Here is a 16,360-nt window from a genome sequence, read left to right on the forward strand (position 1 = left end):
TGTATTCTTTGTCGATATGGGTCAAGCTTGCTTCTATAGCATGCTTATTGCGAATGCTGCATGCAGACACTGTTTTAGCATCCTGATTTCGGTTCTCCCTCTCCATTCCCCTGTCCTCTCTCTTCCTGTCTCTCTGTCACTCTTTTAGGTTTGAAGTGGCTTCATTGTGTCTTTCTCATGGCTTATGGTGGTAGTAGTGGGTTCTCTTCTTCTGGCCAGAGAACCACCTCTTTGCCAGTAGGCCCCTGTACAGGTTGTATGTATTCACTCTGTTTATCACAAGATGGCCGTTTGTCATGCTGAACTGAGGCCTTATTTTTGACCAATGACTTAGGGAATTATTTGGGAGAGAATGTGACAGTAAAGGAAGCCATTCCCTGTGTCATGAGGAAGTGTTGATGCGCTTTCATGTTTTAAATGACTCTGTATACTTTTCATTCCGCAACTGAAAAAATTGCAAGGTTGAGTTTTCTGGATTTTTAACAAGATCAAAAGTAGAGTTATAAAACAGAGAGAGGAAAGGTATTTCTACAGGTAGGAAGCAGAACACCATACAAGTGCATTGGAAATAGAGATTGCAAAATAAGCCTTGCCTAGAACACAGCAGTGACTATGCTTCCTTTGTTTTCAAGTGTAAGGCAGCACAGCAGGCTAGTTTTGAACGTCAATTTTCAGAATATTGATAAGCGTGTGTGTGTGTGTGTGTGTGTGTATGTGTGTATATCTATATATCTATATCTTTATCTATCTTTGTACATAGGGAGTTGGATGGCAGCTTCGTTGTCTAGAAAAGAATGGTCTATTTAGCTTTTTTCTTTTCTTTTTCTCTTTTTTTTGGGGGGGAAATGTGGAGTGGGGGAACAAAGGTCACACTGTAACTGGAGCTTGGCTTCAAAGTCATGGCAGTCCTCCGGCCTCAGCTCCCCCCAGTGCTGTAGTTATAGGTGTTAGCCGCTGTGCAGATTGTATGTGAGTCTAATATCTTGATTTAAGGAACTTGTTACCTTTTTGTTTCTTTCTTGTTTGGTTTTAGTTTTGATACAGGTTGTCAATCCCTAGCCCAGACTGGCCTGAAACTTGTAGGAATTTTGCTGCCTCAGCCACCTGTGGCCAGTAACTGTTAGCTTTGGAACTGTCCTTGGGACTTCCTCTTTGGCCTCCTTTGCCCACACAGCCATTGTTATGTCTCTGACTTCAGCTTTTACCTTAGAACTAGCGGGCTAGGGTGCAGTGGCTTCAGCTCACCCAAGGTCAGCATGAGTACTCAGCAGCACAAGGAAAATGGTTTTCTTCCATTTTGTTGCTAGGATTTTAGTTTTCAGTTCCTCCTCCTCCTCCTCTTCCTCCTCTTCTTCCTCTTCTTATCCTTCCTCCTCCTCTTCCTCCCCCCCCCCCCCCAGATAGATCCAGGTCTTATGACTTACTTGTACCATAGCCAGCGGCCCCTTCAGTGCTTTGTGATGAGTCATTTCCTAATCAGTGCCAAGCTTTGGGCCTGGAGCTCCCTGCCCAGGGGTGGGGACAGCAGCCTTGTCTGCAACTGGGAGGAAGTCCTTGTTCCAGAAGAGACGGGCAGGGATCTTCAGGATGAATAGGGTGAATGGCCTGAATGGTCCTGAGGGCTCTGTCCATGGGGGTGGGTGGCACACACCCTCTGTCCCCTAACTTGCTGTGGCCATGTGAATTCAGAGTGACTGCCAGAGTCCTAGACAAAAATCAAGAGCAAGGCAGTATCTCAACTCTAGGGGACTTAACCGGCTATCTGGAGAAAGTCCCTGGCTCCTTATCAGAATTGAGGTAGAGGGTGGGCTAGGCCTGTGCACTGGAAGAGAGGAAGCGGACACAGGGTTGGGGTTGCTAACTAGAGTGACTGGGCCAGGGGCTATTTAAATCTCTAGTGCAGACGTTCCCACTGGATTGAGCCAGGAAGGGATGGGTGGGGCCAAGGGTTAAGAGACTTGGCTGTGGGAAGAGAGGGATGCAGACTCTGAAAACAGCAGACCAGGCCTGGAAATCCTGGCTGCCTGGACCTCAGCTGAGAGGTTCTTAGTGCCCTGGGCAGTCATTTTGGCCAGCATTATAAATGACTGGGGTTTGAGTGTAAGAATCATATTTAATAAGTTTGAAACAATACTGAGAACTTACGTTTTCAGATATACATACAGATGTGGGTTTTATTTCTCATTTTGAGATAGGGTTTTATTTTAGCCCAGAGCTCATGATCCTCCTGCCTCAGATTTCTAAGACCCAGTACTATAGTCTACACTGTAATTCCTTGCTTGTAGTTAATAGTTTTAATTGTTTAGTACACCCCGTCCTAAATCCTCAAACTAAGTATACAGCCTTAATTTTACAGAACTACAGTAATTTCTCCATTAAACCTAAAACAACTCAGTGCTTTTGAATGCTGTTGTCTATCAAGTAGGTCTGTTCTCAGTTTTTTTTGAGCAAGGGCAATCCCCTCAGCTGTCTGTATTCCATACAGGTTCCATCCCAAGGTAGTTAGCGGCTTGCCTCACTGATTGCAGAGCCCTGCTATGTCAACTCATTAACCTCAAAGCAGGAGAAACAATACCTTTACAGACTATGGAAGACCATCTTAAAACACACCCATTTAAATGCTGCCTTCCCCAGGCTCCTGAGGCCCCGGGACTTCAGGATGACTGAGCTGACTGAGCCTACAGGCTTTAGCTGTAATTCAGAAGGAGGAAGGGCGTGGCTTCTACCCCACACTGGAGCCCTGTACTCTGACAAGCCCAGAATCTGGTGAGGGGCTTTATTGAAAGGTAGGTGAGGGCATGACGGATGTGGGGGGAGCTGGAGGGAATTCCACATCCAAATGGCAGTGCCTAGTGGTTCATCCTGACTTTGAAAAGGGCTGTCAGGGGTCCTGGAGTTTACAGAAACACAGAACAATGCAATTGGCTACAGACCCCATTTTGTTTTCAAGGATGCTTGGGTCTTAGAAACAGAGTTTGGCCTCGTCATCTTTGTGGTACCCAGGGTCATCTTTCCGAGCCAGTCCTTGTGTGTCTTGAAAGTGTTGTTTTGGTGTCCCTGGGTGCTTTGGGGAATTGAAAGGCTAAACTGTGTTTTCTTCTGTCAGACTTAACTTCTCAGGGCTGTCATTGTGCCTTGATCTAACAGTCTCTCCACCCGCTTAATTACCAGTGGCATGGGAAACCAGATACTCCCTCCTGTGAGACTTGTATCCCAAAGGAGGTGAATTGGCTGGAAGGCTGAATGTGGGAGGAGGTGGAGGTTGGGACCTCTTGGCTGGACTCTGGTGAACTTAGTCCCTGGTTGTGGCAACTCCGAAAGCTCCCATGTTACTAGGGTCCTAGCTGTCCTCTGGATGAGTTTACAGCTTGTGGCCTGTCAGGCTGTCCTAGTATTGTCTTACCAACAGTATTTTCTCACCTGTGCCCAATTCAGTTGTATCATGAAAAGGAAAAAAAATGAACGTTTTATTGGAATGTGAGGCAGTGGATAGAGGGCAGCTCAAGCCTGAGGAAAAGGCCTTTTGATAGTCCAGTGTTCTGGAAATCCATGAGACTTTCTGAGCCATGGCATGGACTTCGCCATCAGAATGTTTTTAGCAGGTTGAATTAGCAGACCTGAAACCTGCAGTTAGAAGAAATACAGCTTCGCATCCGGGTTTCCTGTTGTGTGATGTGAGTCAGGAACTTGGAATGGAGAGGGCTGGGATCCAAGTGGCATTTGACTTGAAAGAGCCATGCAGTCTACACTGGAGACCGAGGGAGGATATCAGAGGACCCAGGAGGAGAAGAGGCAGCAGTTCATGAAACCATCGCTGGGAAGTTGTCCCTGTGAGGGGGGAGGCTGAACAGCTCATCTGGGGAACTCACTTCAGAGGAATGACAGGATTTGTGACTGAGATGCAGACTCCTGGGTTCCAGCACTGAGGATTGGCTGTGGTCCCTGAGAATGACCAAGTCACTCTGGATACAAGTGTGGAACACTGACAAAAGATGACTAAGGTGAGGGGTCCCCCCCCCCCCCCCAGGAGAAAAAGGATTTAGGAAAGAGACATCCAAGTAGAACAGAGTCAGGTAGAAGGTAGAGAGCTAAAGGAACCCTCTAGAGTGACAGCAGTCAGCAGTGGCTGGGGCTGGCTGTCCCTTCCCACATTGCACCCATAAGCATAATTGCTTTTCCCCTCTGAAGGGCTTTTTCCCTCTGAAGGGCTTAGGATGGGAGTGTTCCATACAGATCGCTTTGAATTGCTGCCTTTCACCCTTATCTCCTGTCTGCCAACCAGATTTAGTGACAGTTTATGCAGGTCTTAAGCAATGGCCCCTTCTGTGTCTGGTCTTGTCTGCTCCCTGGGGCCACAGCTTGCACCTACCCTAGTGATCACCTGAGGAAGAAGTTACCATTACTCTACCTTTCTCACTTCTTCCTCAGGCCTGTTTGTTTTTCCTCTTCTCAACTCCTCTAAGGTGTAAGTTTTCCCCACCCACCCTCAAAAGGACAAAGTAAACACTCTGGCAGTTGGTCAGGGGTAGTGGTAGTGGTTCTCAATCCTGGCTACCTAGGAGAATCAGTAGGTCAGGCTGATGAAACACTAATGTTTAAACCTGTAACCCTTATTTCATCTGAACATCAGAATTTTGAAAACTCTCCAGGAAATTCGAATAGGTGTTTGGGATGGAAAGCCATCTCCCTGTGGTGATAGCAAGGTGCCTGTCTCAGAGAAAAGAAAGTTTTGCAAGATTTGAAATGGGAACTAATATGCTTTGTAGCTGGGCTTGGTGTCACCAGCCTGTTGTTGTTCTGGGTACAGAGTAGGCAGAGGCAGGAGGATCTGTGCCCAAGAGTTTGAGACCAGTATGGGCAATGCAATAAAGGGCCCCCCACCAAACAACAACAACAACAACAACAAAAACCCCCCAAACCAAAAAAACAGTCCTTTGCCCCTAGCTTCAAAAACCAGAGGAATTCCCACAAAGGTCTTCTCCTTCCTCCCTCCCTCCCTGTGAGCCAAGCCTGGTTTCTATTAAGCTCAATTATTCAAGCCCTCAGGGCACAACATAAACCCAGGCTTGTTTGGTTTGTTTGGTTTGTTTTAGGTCTGGGGTACTGTTCCCCCTGGTTGCACTTGAGTGTGACTTGAACCTCCTCATGAACTGTGGCCTCTGTCCTGTTGTTGAACCTCTGCACCTTTGGCTTCTAGTCAGTGTTATTCAGAGCTGTAGAACCCCCCACGTAGTCCTGGGTCTGTCCCATGGGCCCAGTGATGACACGCTTTGGTTCTTGAACATGTACAATACTCTTTGTTTTATGGTCTGAGGCGGCCGGGTTTAGGATAATTCTGGAAAGGAAAAAAAAAAAAAGTGGGATTTTGGATGACTACTTCTGTTGGATAAACAACTTTGAAGTCTATTCAGTTTTGGAAGATAGTGGTGAGCAATAGATAAGCCCTAGTAATTCTATTCAAAAGCATTAAGGCTTTTGTATACTGACTGGGGCTTGAACCTACAACCTCACACATGCTAAGCAGGCACTACCATTGGGCTCTATTCCCAACCCATTTTTTACTTGAAGAATAAGTAAATATGTGCGTGTGCTCTCATGCTAGCCATGTATGTGCTTGGAGGTCAGAGAGAGCTTAGTGGAGTTTCTATGTGGCTTCCGGGGCTCAAACTCAGGCTTCCAGATAGTCCGTCAAGCATATTCCTATGGAGACATCTCAGCAGCCCAGCATTTACTGTTTATTTTGAGACAGGGTCTTGATGTGTTCCCCAGGCTAGCCTTCCGCTTACTGTGTGTGGTCCAGGCAGGCCTTGGACCTTTCCTCAGCCTCCTCTTGAGTGCTAGGGTTATAAGCATGCACCTTCAGGCCATCCTTCCATTGTAAGAAATTAGTTGGAAAGCTGGGTGTGGTGGATTGTGGTTGTAATTTAAACACTTGAGCGACAAAAGCAGGAGGTTCACTGTTTGAGGCCAGTATGGTGGTCTACACAGGGCATTTCAGGCCGGCTAGGGATATATAAGAAACACTGGCCTGAAAAAAAAAACCAAAGTAAAAACAAGCCAAGAAGGAAGTTAGTTGGAAATTAGATCTTAGGAAATTAAATGTTAGGAAAGTGTGGGTAGAGTCCTCAGTCTCCCTAGACTCGTTTCAGGGTTCATAAAAGTCCCATCAGGACTGATGCATTTTTATCAAACTATATTTTATAGAAAAATATTATATGATACTTATTTTTTAAAAAAAAACTTAATTGGGTATAAATACTGTTCTGTGTACTGAAAGGATTTTTTGAATGGTGAGGATTTGAAACAGATTAGAGGAAAGTTCTATGGGTTTTTGTTTGTTTGTTTGTTTGTTTTTTTGGCTAATCTTTTTTTGAGGGTTAGAAATCTCAGGGCATAGCTTTTGTTTGAGTGTTGGAGTACATTAGGCAGTCCGACTATAGTTATAGGCAGTCCGGCTATAGTTATGACTTCTCCAGTACCGCGCAGAGCTCTCTGGTCTCCTTGGTCTCTCTTTTTTCCTGACCATAATTACAGCGGAGAGCCTTAAGACCCATGTAGGACCAGATACAGGATCTGCTCTCTGTGATCGCATCGCCACAAAAACAGGCTGTAGGGACTGTCAGTCTCTAAGGAAGCGCCTTCCCCTCTGGCCTCTGTAATTTCTACTGCTGCCTTTGTTGTACTCTCAAATTCAGAAAGGATGTTTTCGCTGGCCTTGCCGGAAACAGTGGTACAGGCGGGCTGCTCTTCGTGGGGCAGAGGCCAGAGAACAAGTGTGCTGTGTACATAACCTGCTGCAGGTCTAATTGGAAGGGTACACATGTCTGAGGGCCTCAGGCCTATGGTCTGTCTGGTGTGGAAACCGATGGACAATCCTTTGATGTTTGTCTGCCAATAGTGGAGGGCACACATGGGAAGTGTGCCTTCTCAGTGGAGGTGTGCTATGCCAGTCTGCAGCTGCTGGAAGGTGCTCAGGGCTGATCCCCTTAAATGGGTAGGGTGGGTGGGGTGGGGGGGGTGGGAGGGTGGGGACTCACACTAGGACACCTGGCCATAGGAGCCTTTGTTCACCAGGTGGTGCTGTCCTGCAGTGATAAGGCCTTGCAGGAGCAGCTGGGATACCCAACAGCTCTGACATTTGCTTAACGTGAGCACGAGTGGAGGCCTTTTTGAGGCAACTGTAAATATTTGGTATGGGGGTGACCACCTGGCCCCTGGAGGGTTCTCCCTTGTGTTTGCACTAGCGAGGACCCAGTTGGTTCTGAAGTGGGTGGAGGAGACTGGACCTTCCCCAGATGAGTGCCTGCTTTCCCCTCAGAGAACAGCTCCTGTGCTCTGTTCTCATCTTTGAAGTCCTGGTGGGCATGGGGGCGGGGCCTGGTTTCCAGCTCCTCATTAAACCAATTTAAAGGAAGAGGAAAGTCTCTACACGCACAGACCTATTAGTACTCTGTGGCTTGCCAAGGTGATTTGGTTGCCCCAGTTGTTACTCCACACGATCCTGTCCTTCCTGGCAGTGAAGCCTAGCAGTATGTCCCCGAGAGTGCTGACTTGCGCCTGGCTGTCAGTGTTTGTGAGTGTGGAAAGTACCCTTGGGAATCACCCTTTTCCTGAACAGGTGTAACAACAAGGAAATAGGCTGAGTCAGTCCTGGAAGCCCTCTAGAATCTAGTAAGGAAGTTGCCTTTAGTTGTGTCTGACTATGCTTTTTAGAGGACTAGTCGGGTGGTGGCAGGTCACACTAGCCCTCCATAAACCAATGGTCCAGGCGAGATGGCACTGATGCTAACCAGGGCGGGTGGTGGTGGGGCGTTGTCTTTGGTACAGAGGAAGCCTTGTGGGGGTGGGACAGGCATGCAGGATGACTAATAACACCTAGTAGAAGAAAGGCTGTTCAGAGTGAGGAAAAGCCAGAAAGAGCACTAAGGCCCCTGAGCCATGTGCTTAGGAATGGTGAGTCTTGAGGAAAGCTGGGATTTATGACCGAGGTAAGAAATCTGGGGAGGAGAGGTCAGAAGGACTCAGATCCCCAAGGTTGCCTTAACTCCTGGAAACACCTCACTGCGGACTGGGCCGTAAACCTACAATAACCCGAGGTAGTGGAGATGAACATGCTGTTTCCAGCCTTGCTGGTACTTGCTGCAGGGGCTTGAAGCGTGTCCAGAGTGGAGCTGGGAAGGAAGTTCTGAGCCACACTGCTCTTTCCAGTGCCCTTGTCTTTTCCTCTCTGTCTCTACTGCTCGGGGGTTCTCAGGGAGCCCAGGGCTGCTTTCAGGACATATGTGTTACTTGTCCCTAGGGTAAGTATACTGACATAGGCTTGCCATTTTCTGGTTCTTTCTGCCAGGCTTCTCGGTCAGCCTCTGTAGAGGAACTTTCCAGGTGCCCAGCGTGTGAGTAAGACAGTCACTCTCTGTTGCAGGCAAGGGCCTGGGTGAGGCCAGGTGAGAGAGTTGGGAGGCACGCTAATGCAGGCAGGTCCTGAAAATGTTGATGGTTTAGGAAATGAAGCATATTCTAATTAAAAAACAAACTTAATTTAAAAAAAAATCAGTGCCTTACAATTAAAACATTTTCACTAATAGTGAAGAAACTTCAGTACATTCTTTCAATATTTTCTAATTTAATTGATTTATGCTTATTTTGGAAGGTTTTTGGGGGGTTATTGTACATATCTAGTATAGTACTTTCCTTCTAAAAATATTTAACATATGTTGATTAATGTATTGGCTTTGTTCACACAGAATATAACTGATTAAAATGTCTCAGATTATTTGTTTATTTATAGACTAGGCCTCTCATCCTAGGCCGACCATGTACTCCTGATCAGTCTGGGGTGCTGAGATTCTAAGCATGTATCTCTATACCCTGTGTGTGGTGCTGGGGAGCAAACCTAGGACTTTGAGCAATGCCAGGCAAACACTCTACATCCCCAGTTACATCCCCAGGCCCTAGTCATATATTTCTTAAGAAAGTGTCTCCTTTTGTTGTTGACTTACAATCCTGGGCTCAAGTGACCCTTTTTGCCTCAGCTTCCTTGAGTGACAGGGACCACAGGCACACACTACTGTGTCTGGCTTCAGATTTTTAATAAAGGTAGATCGACTGTCTCTTTTTCTGCTGTCATTCTCCAGCCCCTAGGTCCCCAAGAAAACTTTGTCAGGTTTAATTTCGAGCTGCTCCCAGGTGACACATAAAGGAATGTTTACAGCAAACACTCCTCATAGGCTGGCTTTTTGGGTCATCTCAGTTGGAGAGGCACGACTCCTGCCCATTCTGCAGACTACCCTGTTCACTTCTTGTGTTTCTGCTCACGCTGAGTCTCATGGAGAATTTTCTAGGTGGTTTTAGCAACTTCAGGGGACGGGATTTAAACCCGGGATTTTCCTGTACTGTAGTCTTATTGTAAATTGTGAAACAAATGCCCATTTCATATTTGGAGATGTGGCTTAGTTTGTAGCATACTTGCTCAGCATGTGCGAAGTCCTGGGTTTGTTTCCCAGGTCCTGAAATAAACAGACATGATAAAAAATACCTTTAAAGCTGGAGTGATAGCTCAGTGGTTAAGAGCCCCATCTGCTCTTCCAGAGGTTCTGAGTTCAATTCCTAGCAACCACATGGTGGTTCACAACCATCTGTAATGAGATCTGATGCCCTCTTCTGGTGTGTCTGTAGACAGCGACAGTGTACTCACATACATTAATAAATCTTTAAAAAAAAAAAAAAAAAGAAAAAAAGAAAAAGAAAATACCTTTAATCCCAGCGTTCAGGATTAGGTAGGTGGAGACACTGCTACAGGGGTGGGAAAGCCCAATCTGAGACGTGGGAAAGCCAGAGCAGGCTCAGGGTTCCCCGGGCCTGTGACCTCAGGTTCAATGGAGTTGAGGCCTATAGGCTGGGGATGGCGTCTATGGGGGGTAGTGGTAGGAGGGGATTTTGGGGGGGGCATGTCAAAGGGGAGCTCCTGTTTGTCTCATGGGGATAGTCTTTGCTGATGGCAGCAGGCTAGGTGACAGTTGTGGCTGAGAGCACAGAGAGGCCTTCTATAGGAGACTAGGCTGCAGCTCTTTAGGCTCTCCATGGCTTCCCATGGTAGATCTCGATGAAAAGACACAGTTTTCTTCCAAACAGTTTATTGTCATGGTGGGAAGTAGATGTGTAAAACCATACCCCACTTCTCAGGGTGGGCCTGAGATTAAATTAAATACCTTTTGCAAGGAGGAATGTTTGGGAAGGGAAGCTTGTTGGCTAAGCCCTCCATGCTTCTAGGTATCTCATTAGCATGAGTGGAAGGGCTTGGGGCGTTACATGACTGATGTCCACAAATTTATGAGGGGCTGTGGCTGCATGACAGGGGCCTGGTCCTGGGAGCAGGCAAAACTCCTACCATCCCTTCAGGGTCTCTGGGGCTTCAAATCTTTGGCTGGACCTTACCAGTTTTCCTCTCATGGTCCACCACCTGCACAGTACAGGAGTTATTTTTCTTCTACCATGTGGATTCCAGGATTGAACCCAGGTCCGTTCTTCTTTCCTTTCTACTTATGTTCCTTATCTCCATTACAAAGCATGCAGGAAGCTTGGAGCATCCCTTCTCTTAAAGAGCAAATGATGATTGGGGGTGGGTCTGTCACCTGATGTTGAGTGAGTGCGCCTTGGAACATTGCCAGTTAGGCTCAGATGCCCTCACAGGCATGGATGGCTATCCACAGAATGTTCACCAGAGGGGGGGTGGGTTAGGGACCTCAGAGACTGACCTAGATTTCTCTCTCTGGGTATTGGTGATACTTCTCCAGAAGGCCGAGGATCAAGGCTCCAAAACCTGTTCATGTGTTCCTGTTATGTACACTCGGCTACCGTCTCCGTGTAGCTTGCCAGTGGGAATTCTTTTTCTGCACTTACCGTTCTATCACACCCTGCTAATCTATCAGGAACAGTGGCTGCACTGCTACCCCGGATTTGGGGAGTCTTGCCCAAAGGTAGATCTTCCCAGCAGGAATGTGGCAGAGAGTGCATGTTAGTCTTCGGTGAAGGTTAAAAATGAGGTGTGGTGAATTAGGATTTGGGTTAGGATGAAACCCTGCTACATTTTTGTTCTTGAAAACCTAACAACAGGTGATTGACATGTGCTTGTCCTCGATGAGACTGGTACTCACATGCCATGTTAGGGGCCAGAACACCTCAGCACCTGCTTAGATTCAGTGGCATCTACAGAGAGTACAAGCCGTTTTTTAAGGTGATACATCTCAGAATTTTCAAATAGTCAAGCCCTCCCTTTGCTACATTAACACTTAGATACTTAAATACGAGTGTTCACTTGAAGACAGGAAACCGCCTTCTCACCTTCTCACCTTGAGCATGTTTGAGGGTATTATTTTGAACCTCACTAACTAGTTTAACCACTTTACGCTGCCAAGCCAACATTCCCTTCTGCCGTAGTATATATCCCGAATTGTTTCACGGTCTTAACCTAAAATCACATGGCAACAACATTTTCTACAATTTTAACTGCACACAGAATTCAGAAAAAGAACACTGAAGTTTAATTTGCAAAATTCAGCAAAACTTAGCTTATTTAGAAATCTAGGTAGGAATCTGCTGGTGTGGCCTTCTTCCAGGGATTTGCATACTGAGATGGAGTCTCTCACTGTAACCTCAGTTTCCTCCGGGGTGGGGGTGGGGGGTGTCTCACTGAAATAGTGATTGAGGCATACTGGGCTGGAAATGTATTTATCCAGTTATCATTTTTTTCTGCTCAGGTTTGGTGTGCCGCAGAATTAGCTGATTTTTTTTTTTATTTCTCCTTCTCTGGGCTGAGCTACATATGTGTGTGTGTGTGTGTGTGTGTGTGTGTGTGTGTGTGTGTTGTGTACACATGGGTGTACACATGTACACCTGTGGAGATCAGAGCACAACTTGTGAGAGTTGGTTCTCTCCTTCCATGTGGGTCACAGGGATGAAATTCTAGTTGTCAGGGTTGGTGGGAGGTGCCTTTTCCTACCCACATCTCCTTGGCCCTATTTTATGTTTTTTAACATATGTCCCTCTTTTGCAAATTTCCTTTATCTGATAGAAGACTTTGAAACCCATTAATATTTGAGGTTTTATTAAGTTTTTGGTTTGGGGGAATGGTGAACTTGAGTTTTGAAGTTAGAGAAGTTCATGGCTTAGGCGGGACCTCGCAGGTAGCCTGTTGTTTGGTTCTCATTGCCTCAACAGAAGCTGCTCCTGTTGAGGTCACACTCTGATGGGAGACCTCTAGTCACTTTGTAGCCATTGACAGGACTTCTCAGCAGTGCCCATGACCACCTCTCGTTGGAGGTGTGTTCCTTTGCAGGTTCATGACTGTCCTTCCTCCTCTGTTGGCCCTTCTATGCTCATTTTCCCTAGGTCAGGTTAATCCTTGCTGGGTTTCCTTTATCCGGTTCAGCCCTTTTAGGGAATGTCAAAGCTTCCAGGCTTGCCACCACCTACAAGACCCCGCCCCCCAACCCTGTCTCTCAGAGTTCATCCTCATCTCAGCCCCTGGGACCCTTCTCCAAGACATGACTCATAGGGACTTTTACCTCAGGACATCTGAACTCATCTCCTCCCTAATTATCTCTTGCTTCCTGTCCCACTCCCGAGCTGTAATCCTAGTGTTTCCGTCAGCTTTTCCATTTTGGTGAATGGTTCTACAGTGACTTTGTCTCTAAAGCCAGAAATCTGTAATTCCTCCTCCTCCTCCTCCTCCTCCTCCTCCTCCTCCTCCTCCTCCTCCTCTTCCTCTTCCTCCTCTTCTTCTTTCTTCTCCTCCTCCTCAGCAAGCCTTTTTTTTTGGCTAGTAATTAGGCACTATCATTTTAAATATAATATAATAGTTTAATATTATAAGTAAAAAAGAAAAGGATGATTTGATTTATGTATTTTGAGAAGCTTTTCTGGGAGATCAGAGTCTTGATATGTTTTGAAGTTTGAGGAAGCTCTGGCTGTTCTCACGGTTGTTAATGTAGCTCAAGCTGGCCTCAGACTCCCAGCAATCTTCCTGCTTTAGCCTCCCATGTACTGAGATAACAAGTGTGTACCACCACACCCATCTGAAAAAGATTTTAAAGTCATTCGACAACACTTAACGGTTCCAGGCTTTAGAACGTGTAGGCAGATCTGAAGAAAGTATAATGGAGCTAGTTGAGAATGTTTCTTGTCATATTTCATACCAAACATACGGGACAGTTAACCTAGGCACTTGTCAACAGTATTCTAATTTCATGACATTTTAGAATTACATATTATAAGAGGAATTTAGGGTTCAGAGAGGATAGGCACAAGATTACAGGCCCCTTAAAGTGTATTGGAATTGGGATTCAAACCTATGGGTCACCCTCTGTCAATCTCCAAAGCCTTGGCCTTTGGCATCCACCCACACTGGCTTACTTTGTTCCGACAACACCAGTATTTTAGAGTTCTGTCAGGTAATTTGAGTTTGAGTTAGCGGCTAGGTCTCTCTCATGTTTTCATATGCCAAGATATATCTTCTTTTCTTCCAAAGTTCATGTGGCTTGGATGTGGTTTGCCCTCTTCTAAATTGATATTGAAACTTGGCCCCCATGTGACAGCATTGACAAGCAATAGGAAGTTTAATAACTACATTGTAAAAAGCAGTCAGCAAAGGTCTTAGAAACAGGCTCTGGTCCACAAGAATGTGTTAGAAGTCGGACGCTGTTTGGCTTGTCCTCTGCTCTGTCTCCCTGGATGCTTCTATACAGTTGTAGTCTTCCAGCTTCCTGAACTCTGACCTCGATATACTTGTTTCAGTTGTAAGTTACTGCCTGGGTGTTTTGTTATAGCAGCTCAGAACTGGTAAAGATGTGACTTTGGGAAAACTGTGGTCTATGCTACCTATAGCCTCTTCTGGATTCCAACCCTGGGCTTCTCAGAGCCGGGTTGTAACCACGATGCTTGAGAGAAGGGTGGTGGGACAGGCTTTTCTTCCTCCTAGGGTTCTCATGAGAATTAAATGGCTTGAGGGAAGGTACCTTGCTTGAAGCCCAGGGGCAGTGTGTGGGAGCTGGTAGTTGGCCAACAGGTAAGCTCTCTTCTCTATGAATGGCAGTGTGTGAAGATAGTGAACCCTCCCAGATTTTTGGTGTTCACAGTGATTCCATCAGTCATGTGTAGACACTAAAAGCAGGGAAGATTTACATGAAGACCTTGATGTATTACGACAGTATCCACAGAGCTGGTTTCTGTTATTAGTGCTTAGGAAACTGTTCTTGGAGCAGAATAAGGTGTGAACTACAGACTCAGGATAGGCAGGTAAGGGCAGGCGCATTCAAGCCAAACCCGCTCAAGTTTTCCTCTGTTTGTGATGTACCAAAGTGAATCCCACTCTGTTTGCTATTTGCTTTCGTCCCACCCCATTATTTTGAGAACATATCTTTTTTTTTTTTTCCCTCTCACTCCCTCCTTATTACATTTTGGTAAAAACAGTTGATTAAGAAGAGGGCCCCAGCTTGTTACAGTGAGATTTTTGAAGTTAGCTTTTAAAGTCTGCGCCTTACAGAAATTGTCCTATAAATTTGGGTGTGATGCTGTATATTGCCTGGTGGTTTTGACAGATCATGTGTCTGATGTTCTCTGTAGGCTCTTGGTGAGAGACAACTTGGTTATTAGAAAGTGAAGATTTCAGATTTAATAAGGGCTGCGCTGCTCCGTGAGGAAATGATCCGGGAATTTCAGTGACAGTGACGGCAGGGAGGCATGTCTGCAGCAGTCTGGTCCTCGGAGGACCCTGAGAAGCTCAGCATCGTGTTCAGCTTGGGGTCATTAGAGTTGGAAACTCAGCTGCGCCCCAGACACAGGAAGCAGACACTCCAGGGCTGGATCCCAGCAGTCTGGCTCAGCAGTACCTCTAGGTGATTCTGATGAACTCATTAGCTTAAAGCTAGCAGAATGAGCCTGGAGGCTTTGGGGGAGGGGCTTTAGAGAGAGGTGGGAGGAGCAAGGAGGAGCTAGAACTGAGGAGAGTTGGTCCTGACTGTTTAGGAGATAAGCAAGAGGGGGTCATTAAGACACGGAGACTTTGACTCTGATGGATAAAAACAGCGGGGAACTCTGAGCAGGAACCTGAGTTCCAGGGAGTGAATCTGGAGGTGTGGGGCGAGGGATGGACATGCTGGGTCGACCTTCCCGGGATTGGTCCATGGAGTGTGGTTGTAGTGCTGGCAGAACAATGGAGAAGCAGATCTGTGAGCTGTCTATACAGAGGCAGCGGTGGCTTCACTCAGGGGACACAGGAGAACATCAAGAGCTGAGCTGGTGGGCTGTTTGGAGTTAGGGCATTTAGCTTGCTTATTCTGCAGGGAATGAGTTCCAGAGTTCATGTGACGTAGGTTTCCATTGACCCTGGTTATAGCAGCAGCTCCATGGTCTTGCAATGATGCTATCTTCAACCTCCAGCCGTAGCACTGGAGACTCCATGTGCATGTATGCCTTTTATCTTTTGCTCTAAGGCCTTGTGCAAGGCAGAGGTCTCAGAGGTGACTTATCCCCAGGAGAGAAGGGATGAGTGGGTAGAGCAAAGACTTGACCTGGAGCAGGTTCTGCCTCCACTTCACTGCTTGTCTGGAGATGAACTACATAGCTCTGGTTTGGTTTGTGGTGAGAGCTGAAGATGCTGTCTGTGGATGTTTCCACAGCAGCTGTTTCCGAGGCCGTAGCCGGGCCTGTGGAATCGAGTCCTACTGGCTTTACTACAGTACCTGTGAAGAGACAGTTAGAGCAGGGTCTGTTAGGAATCTAAATGGGAGATGAGTGTGATTTTATGCTTTCCAAAGAATGATCAGAACCTAGAAACATGAGCTCATGGGGTTTATGAACAGGCAGAAAGGATTTGGTTTTACTGCACCAAGATCTGGCTACTTAACAAGCTATTCTCTATCCCAGCTTTGTTGCTGACAAAGTTTGCTGTACCAGAGGGATGTTCCGTTGAGACTGGAAACCAAGTACATCTGTACAGCATCTTCATTTTAAGTAGAACAACTTCAGACTGGTGGTCCCTAATTCAGAGTCACTGAAGAAACATGTGCCCTGTTTTCCACTGGGCTCTAATTGGGCTCTCTCTTTCCTTAAAGGAAGGCATGTGGACCACACACTGACATTTAGGAAGTGACTTTGTCTCATAAGACAAATGAACACTCTAATTTGGGAAATTGGTTGCTGGATATCACACTCTCCATACCCATCCAGTGCGATGTGATGTGTGTGTGTTCACACTGGATGGGTATGGAGAAACACATGCGTGCCTGTGTTTTCACACAGTGCTCAGTCCAATGCCCATCTTGTTTCTGAGATGTACAAGATACACCTCATACATGTTCAGAGA

The 16,360-nt window shown here is 46.4% G+C and overlaps 1 protein-coding gene across 8 annotated transcripts in view; it reads left to right on the forward strand.

Moving 5' to 3' along the window:
- The window catches only part of Tanc1 (tetratricopeptide repeat, ankyrin repeat and coiled-coil containing 1), a 234,757-nt gene that overhangs the window by 58,062 nt on the left and 160,335 nt on the right, over window positions 1-16,360 (forward strand). The window contains exon 1 of one of the 8 annotated variants that reach the window (XM_076928788.1): window positions 2,768-2,786. The exons of the other annotated variants lie outside the window; for them this stretch is intronic. The gene's annotated coding sequence lies outside the window, so the exon portion shown is untranslated. Of the gene's footprint in view, window positions 1-2,767; window positions 2,787-16,360 lie in introns of those variants that run through there. 8 annotated transcript variants of the gene reach the window in all.

This window comes from Arvicanthis niloticus, chromosome 2, assembly GCF_011762505.2.
Source record: "Arvicanthis niloticus isolate mArvNil1 chromosome 2, mArvNil1.pat.X, whole genome shotgun sequence".
Taxonomy (NCBI): Eukaryota; Metazoa; Chordata; class Mammalia; order Rodentia; family Muridae; genus Arvicanthis; species Arvicanthis niloticus.